The sequence below is a fragment of the Octopus bimaculoides genome, chromosome 2 (genome assembly GCF_046866305.1).
Source record: "Octopus bimaculoides isolate indiv1 chromosome 2, ASM4686630v1, whole genome shotgun sequence".
NCBI lineage: Eukaryota > Metazoa > Mollusca > Cephalopoda > Octopoda > Octopodidae > Octopus > Octopus bimaculoides.
In genome coordinates this window covers 73,553,501-73,570,424 of record NC_142929.1, presented here as the reverse complement: position 1 = coordinate 73,570,424, position 16,924 = coordinate 73,553,501, and the positions used below count along the sequence as shown (strand labels likewise).

Sequence of the window (16,924 nt, the reverse complement as noted above, 5' to 3'; positions counted from 1 at the left end):
ATCACCGGCGATACTAACCCCGATGGCTGCCCCCTCGTCCTGGGCGTATAATTTGTTGTTAAATTTAAAGGTGTGGCCTTTTAGGGTGACCTTTATACTAGCTCCTAGTGCATGTGCGATCATTTTCTTTACCTGGTGGATATTAGTGGGGGTCCGTATGGCTCTGGTCCATCCACTCCATCTCTCTATAGGGGTCTTCCTAGCCATAGAGGTAATTGTGGGTGGTCTACCTCTTAGACGTCTACTAGGGCAGAAATCTCTAAGGTCGTATCTATCTAGATATGCATCGTCATATGTCAATCTAAGTAGGAGGCCCAGTTCTTCTGTGTTGACTTTTTGGAACTCTACTTCGCTCTCGTTGATCATTTCCACGCACTTTTCCACTGCAAAATCCACGTCGATAGATGGGTATAGTGATACCACATCCATGCTACCCACTATACACCCTGTCAGGTTGCAAGTGTTGTTGCAGTCGTTGATCCTGCTGAGGAGATCTTCCGTGCTGTCACAGACATCAGGTGACATCTGGATTATGGGGCGTATGATCATTGAGAGGAAGTAGGAGATCCTGTAGTTACTAGCGACATTCGCTCCACAGACTGGTCTTGTTGGTGGTCCCACTACAGGATTAGTTGTTACTTTGTGGTCCTTACGGAGCCCATACAGCGTCGGGATATCCCGACGCTGTATGGGCTCCGTAAGTATAATACAATACATAGATAAACAAATGGAATTAAATACTACATACGTTAACAAAATTTAATTAAACACATTAAAAAAAAAAAAAAAAAAAAAAAACACACACACACACACACACACACACACACATGAACATATAAATAAATAAAAACTAATACAAATGAACACGTATTAACAGAGAATATAGGTGATACAGACACTCCCCATACACACATGCACTTACAAAAGACACAGACACATTGAAGGACACGCATGCGTAGACACATACAATAGGAATACAAAATACAAAATGGCTGATAGTTAGCAAGGTGAGACACACATAAGAAAGAAGGAAACAAAGGACCACTGATGAGGTCACAGAAGTGTGACGAAAGAACTCTGGCCGAAATAAGATTAAGATTAAGATTAATGTAATATAAAGCTGAAAAAAAAAAAAAAAAAAAAAAAAAATTAACACCAAATATACAGTGCGTGTGTTTTTATTGGCTAAACTGGCAATATGACCATCCCCAAGTACAACAACATCTGTTTCAACACACGATTTCACATAAAAAATCTTGCAAAACAAATATGTATATATATATATATATATATATATATATATATATATATATATATATATATATACCTTGCTTATCTGTTATCACCCTCAATACCCTCACATACTTACCCTACTGCAACCCTCATCTCCAAACCTCTCGTATATCTCACTCTATCATTTGCCTCAGTCACCTCTACCCTGCTTACTCACCCAGTCCAAACCTTTCTATCATCCCACTTATTCTCACCACCACCAATGTCCCTTGAGGGCATTTCCCAACCCGTCTTCACCACCATCTCTCTCATTATTGCTCTCTTTTCAACTAGACTATTCCCTGTCTCTTTATACCTTTCTCATTAACTATCACAAAGACATCCCCCTCACTGCAACAACCCTTCCCACCTGAGGTTGCGGGGGGGGGGGGTTGTCTTGCAAGTAACCTTGTCGGTGCTGATGTCACATAAAAAGCAGCCAGTACACAGTAAAGTGGCTGGCATTAGGAAGGGCATCCAGCCATAGAAAGCATGCCAAAACAGACAATAGAGCTTAGTGTAGCTCCTCACCTTTCCAGCTTCTGCGAAACCATCTAACCCATTCCAGCATGGAAAATGGACGTTAAACGATGATGATGATGATGATGATGATGATATATATATATATATATATATATATATATGCATGTATGTATGTATAGATAGATAGACACACAGACAGACAGACAGGCAGATAGATATTAGCAAAAAATGCATACATGTATATAGATACATACAGAAGCATGCATATACATGTGTGTGTATATACATATGTATGTATTTATATGCATATGTATGCTGACATATATATATATATATATATATATATATATATATATATATATATATATATATATATATATACGCATGTGCACATATATAACTTTGAGTTCATGCTTAGGAATCTATCAATTTGAGACCATTCATAGCATTAGCCAGATTAAGATAGACAGACAGATAGGTAGATAGATAGATAGATAGATAGATAAAAAACACAAAGGAGACTCAGAGAAGGAGAGAGAGAGAGAAAGAGATAGGGAGGGAAAAAGGAGAGATAGAGATAAAGATAGAAGGAAAGAGAGAGAGAGAGAGAGGTGATGGTGTTAAAGTTTTATCAAGTAGTATCGCCTGCTTCCGAACATCGAGTAGTCACCGATTCGACTAATGTTTCAAAGATGGCTGCTTTCATGCTGTCGTGAATGGCAAAGGTGAAGTCTCATTTAGTCTCTTTCCTTTTTTTTTTACTCGCTTATCTCCATGTGATTATAACGGTAAGTTCGCTCTCTAACACTCATCGTATCCTATTATTCCTCTCGCATACACACGCTCGTATTATATATACAAACACGCGTATACATAGAGAAACAGCTGGTAAAAAAAAAAAAAAATGACAGTACCATTGCTAATCATACCCGTTTAATAATATATTTTTTTCTCCCTAACTTCTCTTCGAATACTTTTTTCTCCTCAGTTCCCCAGTGATTTCATTCATATTCTGATAATTTCAGCGAAGTTTTCATCCTCTATTATTACCGTTACTGTTATTTATACACATATATATACATATAAATATATGTGTGTGTATACACTCACACACACATATATATATGTACATTACATAGAATGGTAGAATGGAATGAGAAGCATGCAACGTTCTCTCTCTGTCATTCGTCTGTGGTCACTCTCACCTCTCTGTTCTTTATCTCTGTTTCGCCGTCTATCTATTTTTGATTGGTGTATACTCATATAACCATATTTTTCCCTTTAATTTCTTCATTTCTTTTCTAAATACACACTCACTCACGCACACATATATGTGTGTGTGTATGCATGTAAGCATGTCTGTCAACACATAAGAAATGAATAGTGACAAGGTGTGTCTGTAATATACCTATTTGTGTGTGTGTGTGTGTGTGTTTGTGTGTTTTGACTTTTTTTTTTTTCTTGCATTTTTGTGAGACTGCCTTCTGAAAATAGAATGTAGTGATAATAATTATCATTGCTGTTATAATAAACAAAGCAAGGAGAGAGTAAAAAAAACAAAAAAACAAACACTATCTCTGCCACTGTTTGCTGCCTGTCATTGTTAGAGCCAGCTGGCCCATACAAATGCTATTTCCCATACACGCACACATTTTATTCATACTTACATATATATATACACACACACATTTATACTATGTACACAGACTTTATTTATATATATATATATATTTCTGTTTATGTATTTACACACACACTTATAGTCGCATATACATACATACATATACACATGCACACGCATATATATATATATATATATATATATATATATATATATATATATATACACACATACACTCACATGCATCTGTATACACACACTATGCACTTGAACAACATTGTAATAACGATCATTTGTACTTTCCTCGTAAAGAGACGAGGAGAGAGGCAGACGGTTTTTTTTCCGCTTCTTGTCACATCAGTTTTGTTTTTCCTTAATGTTTTTGTTTATAATTTTTATATATCATTATCGTCTTTTTTTTTGTATCTCCTTTAATAAATAATATTGTAACAATAAACGCTACACGACTCAAAGCAATAGTCACGCGCTGTATGTTTCGTACAGTACTCGTTCTTATTCAATGACATAAATATACACACACACACTTATGTATGTGTGTGTGCACACATTCACATATACACGTGTTTACACACACACGCACGGGTGCATCTGTGTATATATTTTATTCTGTTTCATATAATACGGAACATTGGCATGTAATGTATCATTGTTATTCTTAAGAATGAATAAAACAAGTACCAATCAAGTAATGGTGATCGATGTAATTAATCGGCTTACTTTTTCCACTCAGAATTGCTGGCCCTGTGCCAAAATTAGAAACTTAGCGGCTCGGTAAAAGAGATTCAATAAAATAAGTATTAGCTTTTTTTTTTTTTAAAAAAAGTCCTGGGGTCTATTCGACTAAAAATGCTTCAAGGTGTTACCCCAGCATGGCCACAGCCTAATCACTGAAACAAGTAAAAGATGTACATATATGAGTATGTGTATATATATATATATATATATGTATATATGTTTGTGTGTGTGTGTGTGTATGTGTGAATATAGTGCGTGTCCACTACTATGTTGCGATTCATTTTATTACGTAAAGGGAATCATGAAACACCTCTCTCTCTCTCTCTCTCTCTCTCTCTCTCTATAACAACTACATTATATAATCATCACACACGCATATACACACACCAACACATGTATGCATATACACACTGAAGAAAGGCTGATATAACTGTAAAGTGTTGTAGATATGATATGCTTACATGATGCTTTCCGTAACTTGCTTCGTCATACTGATTGCAAAATAGTAAATTCCCTACAATAATCATTTGTGTGTGTGTGTGTGTGTGTGTACTTGTGTATTTGTCATTATATTGTGAAACTTTATCTTATACACTCGCACGTTTTCGTTGATTTCTGTTTTCTTTCTTTTTCTTTATGTTTACTCTCAGACACATGGATGTATGACATTGTTACCGGTGGTGTATATAAATTTACTCGAGACGAATGCAATCTGTGTGTGTGTGTGTGTGTGTAGCATAAACTAAACATGATTGATGTACTGATAGTGGATGTAGTGATCGATCTGGATACATTCGAATGCATAGCTATAAACAGGAGAGATAGATATGGAATTAATTTCGATTAAATAATCAAAGCGAAATGATGAGTGTGTATGAAATAAAGGTATAGAGATAGATAATATACATAGATTAGATGAAACAGAAAACAGAGCTCTGCTTGCTTAAGATATTTAATAAAAAACTAGGGTAAAATACTAACAAGGAATGTACAACATAGTAATATGAAAAGTAAAATAGGTGAAAATATGTGTGTACATATACACACATTCACAAATATACATAAAGTGATATGGTATCTGTGAATATGTATATAATGAAATCGGTGTGGTTAGTGATTATATGAATGTATATAAAAGCTAAGTCAATCGATCGACGGTTGCAGCTTTAATATGTAGGCGGCCTTTAGTTCAGTTAGGTACCCGTTATAGGAAGAGGAGGCTGCTTGCTGCCTTTTTCACTATCAAAACCACATGCAAATCACCCGATGTCGCCTTGCATTCCACCCCGACTGACAAGTCTATTCAATCTCATCTACCCCTTTTCAATAAAACGGGTTGAAATGCAAAAAAAAAACAAAAAACAAAACGTAGTCTGTTTTACCCTGTATCATACATAATAAGTAGATGTCCCCAGTATATATATATATATACACACACACCATTTGATAAACACTGGATTTGAATGTGAGCTATTATAAGTTTCATGCTCGGATAAAACATATATGTATGTGTGTGCACACACACACACTATATATATATATATAGTGTGTGTGTGTGTGTGTATTTATATTTATATACACTCACACAAGTTTCGGAGAACTTCTAATTGTTACACAAATTTTGGGTAAAACCTCCACTTTTACCCGCTCCCATTGATTGCACCTAGTGTAGCAATAATTGGGTACCCTCCCAGCAGTATACTGGATAGATACTATCCCTTAGTGGGTTGAACCCCCAACCCCTAACTCTCTCACGTTATATATATATATATATATATATATATATATATATATATATATTATTTTTAATCGGCAGAAGTTGCAATATGACTCAAGGACCGAGAGTTCCGAGTATGGAACTTACAAAACACACATCTATTTAGATAACACACACACACACATGTATGTATCGTATTTAATATATATATAGATGGAGTTTCTTTGTGGTCGTATGCATGCACACGAATTCTGCTGTCTCTGCAGAAATGGGTACCTTACATTCATAAAACATGGTTTAAACCTTGAAATAAATAAATGGAAAAAAAAAATCGGATAAGTACCCTAAGGTACAATGAAGCAGGTAGCCTTATCTGTGTTTGCGAGTGGGAGATAGAAAATTCATGTAGAGAGTATATAATAAGCACGTTTCTTCGGTTTATACATCTTTGTGTATAAGTGTGAACGTTTGGAAATACACGATATACACGCGATAGCTTTACTGGCTATGTGTGTGTGTGCTATACAGGTGTGTGAATGCAAAGAGCTACGTGTGAAAATATTTGTTGGGTATATATATATATATATATATATATATATATATATATATATATATATATATGTGTGTTTGTGTGTGTATATGGATGTATATAAGTGTCAAGAAACCAAGGGAAGACAAACGGATAAATGTAGGAAAATGGGGTAGGTTTTGCATTCAGCGAATTTTTGCAAATATACTTGTGTGTGTGTGTGTGTGTGTGTGTGTATGCGTGTGTAAGTATATGCCTATGTGTGTATATTGTGTATATGTATTTATTTATCTCAATCATTCATTCTTTCTTTTTCTTTTCATTCCTTCTTTCCATCCAAAGCCTATCATTTCTCTCCAGTTATTCAAAACAACCCTCAGCTCTTTTCTTTCCAACTCAGCTTTTTCTTCCATTTACCTTCACTTTTCCCCCCCTCATCCCATCACTCATTCTTCTTTCCTCGCTTCCCTTTCACCCTCACTGTCCAGCTCTTCTTCCTCCTTTCACTACTCTGTTCTCTCTATCTCCTTTCACCCTTCCTCAATTCTTTTCTCTCTGCTCTTCTCCATTTTCTTTCCTCTTACTTTCCCTCTTCCACTTTTACCTCAATCTTTTCCTCTTTTGCCTCCCCCTCATTCCGTCCTTTCATCACGTCTTCCTCCCCTTCGTTTTTCTTCATCAATTTCGCCCCCCCCCTCGTTTTTTTTTTCTTACGGCACAAATTCTCTCACATTCACCTTTTTTTCCTACATATTTTTCAGTTATTGATAATTTTGTTGAAAAAAAAAAGGAAAACTAAAGAAAATAATTAAGATCTTTTAATAAATATTTCGCATGAAAAATAAAACGAGATGAAGAGTTGTGATGTTCATGCTGTTTTCGTTAACGGAACGTTATTCAAAAATCTCTTTGATGTTTGCTCGCTCGGTCAAGATGCACTTTCTTTTAGTATGACAGTTCATTTTAGTAAGTCGGGCGGCATGGAGAGTAGATAGATAGATAGATAGATTGATAGATAGATAAGAGAGAAACGGAGCATAGGAGATGGCTTGCTAGATTGATTGAAAGAAAACGAAGGAGATCTAGATGTACAGCGGGATAAGACCCCGTATCAAAATACATAAAATGATAGATTTCTATGAGGAAGGGACAGAGAGAGAGCTAGAGGTCGAAAGAGAGAAAGAAGTAACGATATGGATGCACAGTTACTATCTTAAAAGAGACACAGACATGCCAGAGAGAGAGAAGAAGAAGGATTGTGTTGGAATGATGGAGCGAGCGCCAGATATAGATGTAAAGATAGAGTGAATTTGGGATATAGGCATACAGGCACACAGCTAAGGGAAGTAACTCAAATGTGCCTATGGCATGGATTTGGATAAGTTGGTTAAGGAGTGAAATACACGGAGCTGTCTCACAAACGGAATAAATGAATAAAATAAATAATTTTTTGTTGAAAATTGCCTCTTAATTGAAGAAAGAAGACAAAATAGCAGCACTTATTAGCAACACCACTACAAAATGTGATGGCGGTGGGGAGAGAATTTCACGTCGTGAAAGTTAATTTTACGTGTTGCGAAGAGTAGTTTGATGTTTTTGCTTGCACGCAAGGGAGACACCTACGAACGTGTTTGAGCATGTTAGACCTCATCAGCATAGTCTAGTCTACTCAAGCCTGCTTGATCAAATGACATTTTGTTTTTCTTTTCCATCTAGAAAGTTAGGTACGAATTATTTTTTAGGTCAGTATCATCATCATCATCATCTGCTTTCCATGCTAGTATGGGTTGGAAGGAGAGGAGATCATGGTCTGAGTTATCTCATTTTGATGGTTGCATGTGTCATTTGCTCTGGTTTCTAAAGGCTAGATATCCTTCCTGTAACCAACCATTTTATTAGGTGCATTTTTAATAGCACCAATAATAGAGTTTATGGGACTTCTTCTTGTATAATTTGCATCATCATCAATATTTAACTTCCGTTTTCCATGCTGGCATGGGTCAGGCAGTTTGACAGGAACTGGTAGGGCCAGAACCACACCAGGTTCCATGGTGTGTTTTTGCATGGTTTCTACAGCTGGATGCCCTTCCTGACACCAACCACTCTACTGAGTATAGTGGATGCTTTTTATGTAGCATCATCACCAGTGCTTTTTTAAGTGACACCAGTACCAGCACTTTTTACATGGCACCAGCTCCCACACCAGTGCTTTTTACGTGACACCTCTGTTTTAGGCTCTCGATTGCATAATTGAAATAAAAGTAGCAAAGGGAAATAACTGCAATAGGCCAATGGCATAAATTTGAATATATATGTTATGTAACATGTCCAAAGTTGTCACCCTTGCCTGCAAACAAATACCAGACTTTACCCCTTGGCTTGTAAATTGATTTTGAGTGATTAATTTTTAATTCTGTGGAATTATTTCTTTTTTTTTTTAACTTTTAAATTTTTATTGAAATTATTAAAAATTGTTGTTTGGTTTTATTTTCCTTCCCCTACTGAGAGGGAAATTTCAATTAAGACAATTTTGTATGTGTGTATGACTGTCATTTAGTGCATGCCTCCTTAACCTACTTATGCAGCTACATAGATAAATAGGGACACAGAAATAAACACATTTGGTATATCTTGATAAACAAACTGCTATGATGTGAATTTAGCACTTATTTTACTGTATCCACACACACACACACACACATACATACTTACATATATATATTTATATATGCTTGTATACATATATATTCCCCGAGAGCAGAATAAAACCGATGAAGTTTGTCTTTTTATTGTAAAATCATGAATTATTATGACATTGTAATTTATAATGCTATAATGAAAAGGCAAAGTAAATCTTATTTGTTATATACACACTGTAAATTATTGAAATAGATATAATGCCAAAAGAAAATCACAGGACAAATAATGTTTAATATTAGATTGGAATGTGCATATACATGGATTTACATGGAGTTCTAAGCATAGATTAACTGTTGTGCTATATCATTTGAAATAGTGAGTGGCTTTGTGGTAAAAAGTTTGCTTCCCAACCACATGGTTCTGGGTTCAGTCCTACTGCATGGCAGCTTGGGCAAGTGTTTTCTTCTATAGATTCAGGCCTATCAAAGCTCATCATGTATGTGTGTATGTGAGTATGTATCATCATCATCATCGTCGTTTAATGTCCGCTTTCCATGCTAGCATGGGTTGGACGATTTGACTGAAGACTGGTGGACCAGGAGGCGACACCAGGCTCCAATCTGATTTGGCAGAATTTCTACAGCTGGATGCCCTTCCTAACGCCAACCACTCCGAGAGTGTAGTGGGTGCTTTTACGTGCCACTGGCATGAGGGCCAGTCAGGCGGGTACTGGCAACGGCCATACATGTACTTATTAAAGTAAATACAGATTTGTCATTCCAGTTATGCACACATTCACAAGTACTGACAGAATACCCGTGTATTCAAAGTCTCACATGGGTACACTACTGCACATATTCCACAGTCAACTATGGGCTCCAGATCCAAACACATGGAATGTTCCAACTTAGGTGAAATATAAACAATAACACAGATGAGTTGAGGTTCACTACAGTTGTTTCAGACTTGATCTTTATTGATGAACAAAAGCATTACATCATGCAAAAAAAACAAACATTTTCTTCAGATGAATAAAGAGTAAATTTAACACTTAGAATTTCTCACAAAATAGAACATAGTGCAAAGTAACCCTACTAACCAAGTTACAGCTATATATATATGGACTGGCTCCTGTGCAGGTGGCACGTAAAATACACCATTTCGAGCGTGGCCGTTGCCAGTACTGCCTGACTGGCCTTCATGCCGGTGGCACGTAAAAGCACCCACTACATTCTCAGAGTGGTTGGCGTTAGGAAGGGCATCCAGCTGTAGAAATTCTGCCAAATCAGATTGGAGCCTGGTGTCGCCTCCTGGTCCACCAGTCTTCAGTCAAATCGTCCAACCCATGCTAGCATGGAAAGCGGACGTTAAACGATGATGATGATGATATATATATGTATTTTTGTATGTATGTGTATGTGTATGTATGTCTTTGTGTCTGTGTTTATCCCTCACCACCACTTGACAACTAGTGTTGATATGTGTACATCTCCCAAAAATCAAAATCAAAAGCCAATCAAGACTGAAATCAAAATGGAAATTGTAGTTGTGGCCGATGCCAGTGCTGCCTGACTGGTACCCGTGCTGGTGACACATAATAAGCACCATTCAAGCATGGGTCGATTCCAGTGACACCTGACTGGCTCCCCGTACCAGTGGCACGTAAAAAGCACCATCCAAATGTGGTCAATGCCAGTCCTCCCCTGACTGGCTCTTGTGTCGGTGCCACATAAAAAGCACCACCCAAATGTGATTGATGCCAGTGCCACCTGACTAGCTCCTGTGCCAGTGGCACGTAAAAAGCACCCACTACACTCTTGGAGTAGTTGGTATTAGGAAGGGTATCCAGCTGTAGAAACCTTACCAGATCAGATTGGAGCCTGGCGCAGCCTACTGGCTTGCCAGTCCCCAGTCAAACATTCCAACCCATGCCAGCATGGAAAACGCACGATAAATGATGATGATGATTTAATTAGCAATTCAGCAAAAGGAACCAATAAAATAAATACCTCCTTAGAAAATTTTTAAAAATAGGTACAGGGGTTGATTCATTCAACTAAAATTCTTCAAAGGTGGTGTCCCAGCATGACTGCAGTCTAATGACTGAAACAAGTAAAAGAATATATATATATACATATATATATATATCCAGTTTTTCATTTCATAGATCTTCCCTCAAGAGTATAGGTCTTTATTACAGTTTGTTTTACTTTCTTTTTACATGCTAGCATGGGTTACATGAATGCATATTGTCGAGGCATTATTTCTTTTTTAGAACTAGATGCCCTTGTGTTGCTAACCCTTACCTGTTTTTCAAATAAGGATGTTTTATTCTACTCATCTTCAGAAGCACAGAACTACTGCATAATTTATTGGTGGGAAAATAACAACAGAGAAGACAGTCCATTGCTCAGTGTTTTTTTTATTATGCAAGCACAAAATGTAAATTTTCACACACACCTTCATCATCATTTACATCCACTTTTCCATGCTTGTATAGGTTAGAATTTATTAAAGCAGATTTTTTTTTATGGCAGGATGCCCTTCCTGTCACCCACTCTCACCAGTTTCCAAGCAAGGTAATATTTTCCCCATGGCCAGACTTAAATTTCACAAAAGACTGGAAACATATAACATACTCATTTACAACCATCTTGTGATGTCAAGACAGGAACACACACATTTACAATGAGCTTCTTTTAGTTTCCATGTACCAAATCCACTCAAGGCTTTGGTTAGCCCTGAGTTACAGTAGAAGACATGTGCCCAAAGATACCATGCTTTGGGACTGAACCTGAAACCCAGTGGTTGGAAAGCATGCTTTATTTTTTTAACCCCACAACCTGCATCTACATAAGTATTCAATAATTTATTCTGGAAAATTGTTTACAGCTGATAATTCTATATCCAAGAATTATATTAAGTGAAAATAAATTTTGAGGACATATATATATATATGTGGTTCTTAACCGGGGTCCATATGTCCCCTGAGGGTTCACATAAGATTTGGTGGGGTCCACACAACAAAATAGTGAATTAGGGATCCACAATATTATTTCAAATGTTCCTGAAAAAATTTTGCTGCAGATATATATGTATTGGCAGAAGTGGGCACTGTTAATCAAAAAGTTAACTTTATTAATCAGTTGACCAAAAAGTTAGCTTTGTTAATTGCTAATCCATTAATTATTTGAAAATGTAACGCAAGTTAATGTTAATCTGTTATCATTAACTTTTATTGAAAAAAGACATAACTACAGTTTAATACCCCATCGACTTTGTTGCCTCATAACTTCCAGAAAAATGGATACTTTTTACTGAAACTTTCATCAAATAATCACTTATATTCTGTAGATTGAGTGTATGTAAAGATTTGTTGGAAAAATTTTCCGAGGGGTTGGGGAGAGGAGTTTCAGAAAATTCACAGGACCCGACATTTTGTCCCTCATAATTTTCTGGGAAATAGGTAATCTTTTTATGAAATTTTATACAAATATCTTTCAAACAGTGTAGATTATGATTACAAAGAAATTAGTAGGCAAAAGTTTTGGAAAGGAGAGAGAAAGGAATTTCTGGAAAATGGAGTTTGGGATCAGACGGCCCATATAAGTTGGAATTTCTCTGTTTTGCTGGGGATTTTTTCCTGTTTTTTTGCCAAAGTCTTCAGAATGATGGGAGACATCTTCCACGAAAAAAAAAGAAAAAATTTTCAAATTTGCTTCTTTTTTTTTCACTCCTGCAACCCCCTCACCAACCCAGTCCAAAATGATTTTTGCCATTTTTTTTTTTTCACTATGCACTTAAAACCTACGAGAAACATTTTCGGTTTTAAAAATATTGTTAATAATTTCAGAGGAAAATCTGTGATTTAAGGGAGCTCTGGCTGTTGTTTCTAGACATCCCAAAACCTCCCTTCTCATTTCTTTCTCACTCACACATCTATTGATATTTTTCAATATTTTCCTCCCCATTAAAAAAATTTTATAGAATGCTGATGTCAAAGTAACACACGTGTAGTCCCAACCGAGCGAGGCTATGTTATGTGTGTAAGAAAAAAGCACCTAAAAACATTTTTGATGTTCATATTAATCTGTCAATTGTAGTGCTTATTTGTTCACGTTATTTTGAATTATTCAGGTTCATGAGGTAAATTATTTACATACAGATTTCAAATTTTGTCAGTGGGTGCTTTATATACCACTGGTTTATAGTTATGTAATTTTAGCTGATCTTGCTGAGTAAATTTGACTTTTATGGGCAGGTAAATTTAATTAACAGGTGTAAAAGCAATAACATTATGGATAAACACTAAAATTGAAATTCTTAATGCATCTTACCTGTTTGATTTGTTACTAAAATTATCCCAGATGGCAAGTGACAAAGATTTTGCCATTTTTCAAGATGAGGTACATTAATTTGAATTAATTAAAGTGCAGGTATAATCAGTATATGATTTTGTTCATTTGGTAATATTTCGTACCTCGGTGTGGAATAACTTTTTCCTTTTCAGGTTATTTTGCCTGCTTTCAACGAATGTGACATCAAAATCACGCATAAATGGCTCCTTTTTCCAGAAAAGGAAAGATTTGGCTGCTATTTCTAGCATGCCCTGCTACCACATAAGAGCTATTTGTGTTCACTTACCAACTTTTTTTCCTTCTATTTATCTTTTCCGCTTTATGGAAGTCAGTATTTTCTCTGTTGACATCTACCTCAGCAAGGTCATGGATCAAGTGGAAATACATCAATCACTGTTCCCTCTTGAAAGGACAAAGAAATTTCCCTGCTGTCTTTGCAAGTAACAAGCAGGTAGATTTGGTTTTAAATCCAGGCTGGTCCAAACGAGGTCCTACAAGTTATTTATAATAATAAGCAGTGTTATATTGGGTTTGAAAGAATGATGTGTACAATATTAAATATGCTAAGACAGTCTGAAAACAATAGAAACTTTTAAATATATACCAGTTTGTATGAAATTTTTGGGTAAACGGACTTGACTTGGGTTGGAAGCTAAATGTAACAGAAGTTTATTAGTCCGATAATGATTTTCAAAGTTAACTTAAAAGGTTAAATCGTTAATGAAAATGTTAACTTTGTTAATTAACAGATTAACAGACTTAACGCCCAGCTCTGTGTATTGGTATGTATTACAAGGACAACTAGGTTTCTTTCCCTACTATTTTACATAGTTCAACCTATGTGTGGATATAAAAAAGGAATTTTGAAAGAAATTTCTATAAAACTAGTTTTAAAACATCAAATGGTTAGCGGCGGGGCACTAGAATAAAATAATAATCAAAGGGGTCCATAGATAAAAAATAGTTGATAACTCCTACATCATCATCATTTTTTCATGCTTGCATGGGTTGGAAGCAGTTCATTAGAACAGATATTCTACGGCTGAATGCCCTTCTTATTGCTAACCCTCATTTGTTTCCAAGCAAGGTTATATTTCCCCATGGCCAAACGTATTTTTGCAGATATATTAGTAATGAATAATCCTGCTTGTATTGAAGGTGGCATTCATTTACAATTATCAGACAATGTCAAAGAAGGGGATAAACATATAATCATACACACACACACACACACACAATGAACTACTTTCAGTTTCTGTCAACCAGTTTCATTCAGAAGGCCATAAAAAAAAAGTCACTTGCCCAAGGTGCCAACTGAATTCTTACAAAAGTCTAGAAAGATCTTTGGAAACTAGTTTATTATAAGAAGATGGTCTTGAAAGATAATAAAAATTTAGAGCTACAAAATTATAAATATATATATATATATATATATATGTGTGTGTGTGTGTTTATAGTATATATATATATATATATATATATATATATGTTTATAGTATATATATGTATATAAATATATATGTTTATAGTATATATATATGTGTGTGTTTGTAGTATATATATGTATATATATATATATATATATATATGTATGTATGTATGTATGTATGTATGTATGTATGTATGTATGTCATCATCATCATTTAACGTCTACTTTTCATGGGGGCATGGCTTGGACGGTTTGACTGAGAACTAGCAAGCCAGGAGGCTGCACCATGCTCCAATCTGATCTGGCAAGGTTTCTACAGCTGGATGTGCTTCCTAATGCCAACCATTCCTAAAGTGTAGTGGGTGCTTTTACATGCCAGGTGTGTACATATATATATATATATCATCATCATCGTTTAACGTCCGCTTTCCATGCTAGCATGAGTTGGATGATTTGACTGAGGACTGGTGAAACTGGATGGCAACACCAGGCTCCAGTCTAATTTGGCAGAGTTTCTACAGCTGGATGCCCTTCCTAACGCCAACCACTCAGAGAGTGTAGTGGGTGCTTTTACGTGTCACCCGCACGAAAACGGCCACGCTCGAAATGGTGTCTTTTATGTGCCACCCGCACAAGCCAGTCCAGGGGCACTGGCAACGATCTCGCTCGAAAATCCTACGGGAGCCAGTCAGGCGGTACTGGCAACGGCCACGCTCAAAATGGTGCATCTCATGTGCCACCCGCACAAGAACCAGTCCAGGAGCACTGGCAACATATACGAATAATCAGAAAATGGAGATGAACAAACACATCGATTGCACCACACACACACACACACACACACACAACACATATATATATATATACATACATACATACACATATATATATATATATATATATATATATATATATAGAAATAAAATGTGGCAGAATCATCAGCATACCAGACAAAATGCTTATCGCCATTTTTCTGGCTTTACATTCTGAGTTCAAATTCCACCGAGGTGAACTTGGTTGTTTGTTCTTTCAGAGGTCAATAAAGTAAGTATCAGATCAACAGTGGAGGTAATATAAACGATTGATCCCGTCTGTTGCCCCCTCCCTGAAAAACTTTCAGGCTTTGTGCCTGTAGTTGAAAAGCTTATTATCTTTATACTTTTACAAGGAAAGTGGTGATAGTGGCTTTGAAGTTTCAGACTGTAGTACATTTGTGTTTCTTTTAGTTGTATAAAGAGATTGTATAAAACTAAAGGAAACCCAAGTGTATGACAGTCTGATGAAGGCTAGCAAGCCAAAACTTCAAAGCCATTGCCACCTCTCTTCTTGTAAAAGTATAATTGACATGTACTCTGCTAAAAAGTGTTGAGTAATTCTTCAGATTAATGTTAAATTGTTTTTATTAGAATTTAATGCAACATAGAAACAAACATCAATATATATGTTTATATACATACAGCCTTAAAAACCTTGTATATTGTGTAATGATTGATGCAACCTAGCTTCTCAAAGAAAATGAATATGCTGTTTCATAAATGTACCACCTTAGACAAACATTTAGAATTGATAACCTTTTTAGTCGTCAGAAATCAAAATATTTTGTTTTTAAATTTTGAATAACTGAACAGAGGACAACCACAGCATAATATATTCTGAAAAAGAATCAAATTTTTTCTGCAGATAATGCAAATAAAAATTTACTTTTTGTCACCATATATCAAACAGACAAGCAATTGAACAATATATATCAATATACAATAATGTTATGACTACATCAAATAGTTTTGTATCATTAACATGTTTATTCAATAGTTTTTATAGTTTACGTTGTTCACACACACACACACACATACACACGTATATATATGGAGTTGTCTCAGCTACTAAATTGATTGCTTAAAAATCAGTAAAATGTGAAACTAATATTTGCAATCTGTGTAATTCCAGCTTGAAATAAAAATAATAAGCTACTGTAAAGCCTTGTGTTGAATTCTTCTAATGTTTATACATCTGAATTTTTTACAGTTATTTATTTGCTTATCACACACGCACACACACACTGTGCACACATAAGCATCTTGCGCAAGTATTTCATCCTATGATTTGGGTTGACCAAAAT

General features: G+C 35.7%; 1 protein-coding gene across 14 annotated transcripts in view; it reads left to right on the top strand.

The window, feature by feature from the left end:
* The first annotated feature begins 2,328 nt into the window (after positions 1 to 2,328).
* Positions 2,329 to 16,924, top strand: part of LOC106872104 (uncharacterized) — a 361,913-nt gene continuing 347,317 nt past the window's right edge. For 8 of the 14 annotated variants that reach the window (XM_089347008.1, XM_089347010.1, XM_089347006.1 and 5 more), the window contains exon 1: positions 2,372 to 2,543. The gene's annotated coding sequence lies outside the window, so the exon portion shown is untranslated. Of the gene's footprint in view, positions 2,544 to 16,924 lie in introns of all 14 variants that reach the window. The other 6 variants (XM_089347015.1, XM_089347016.1, XM_089347014.1 and 3 more) reach the window with 3 other exon arrangements.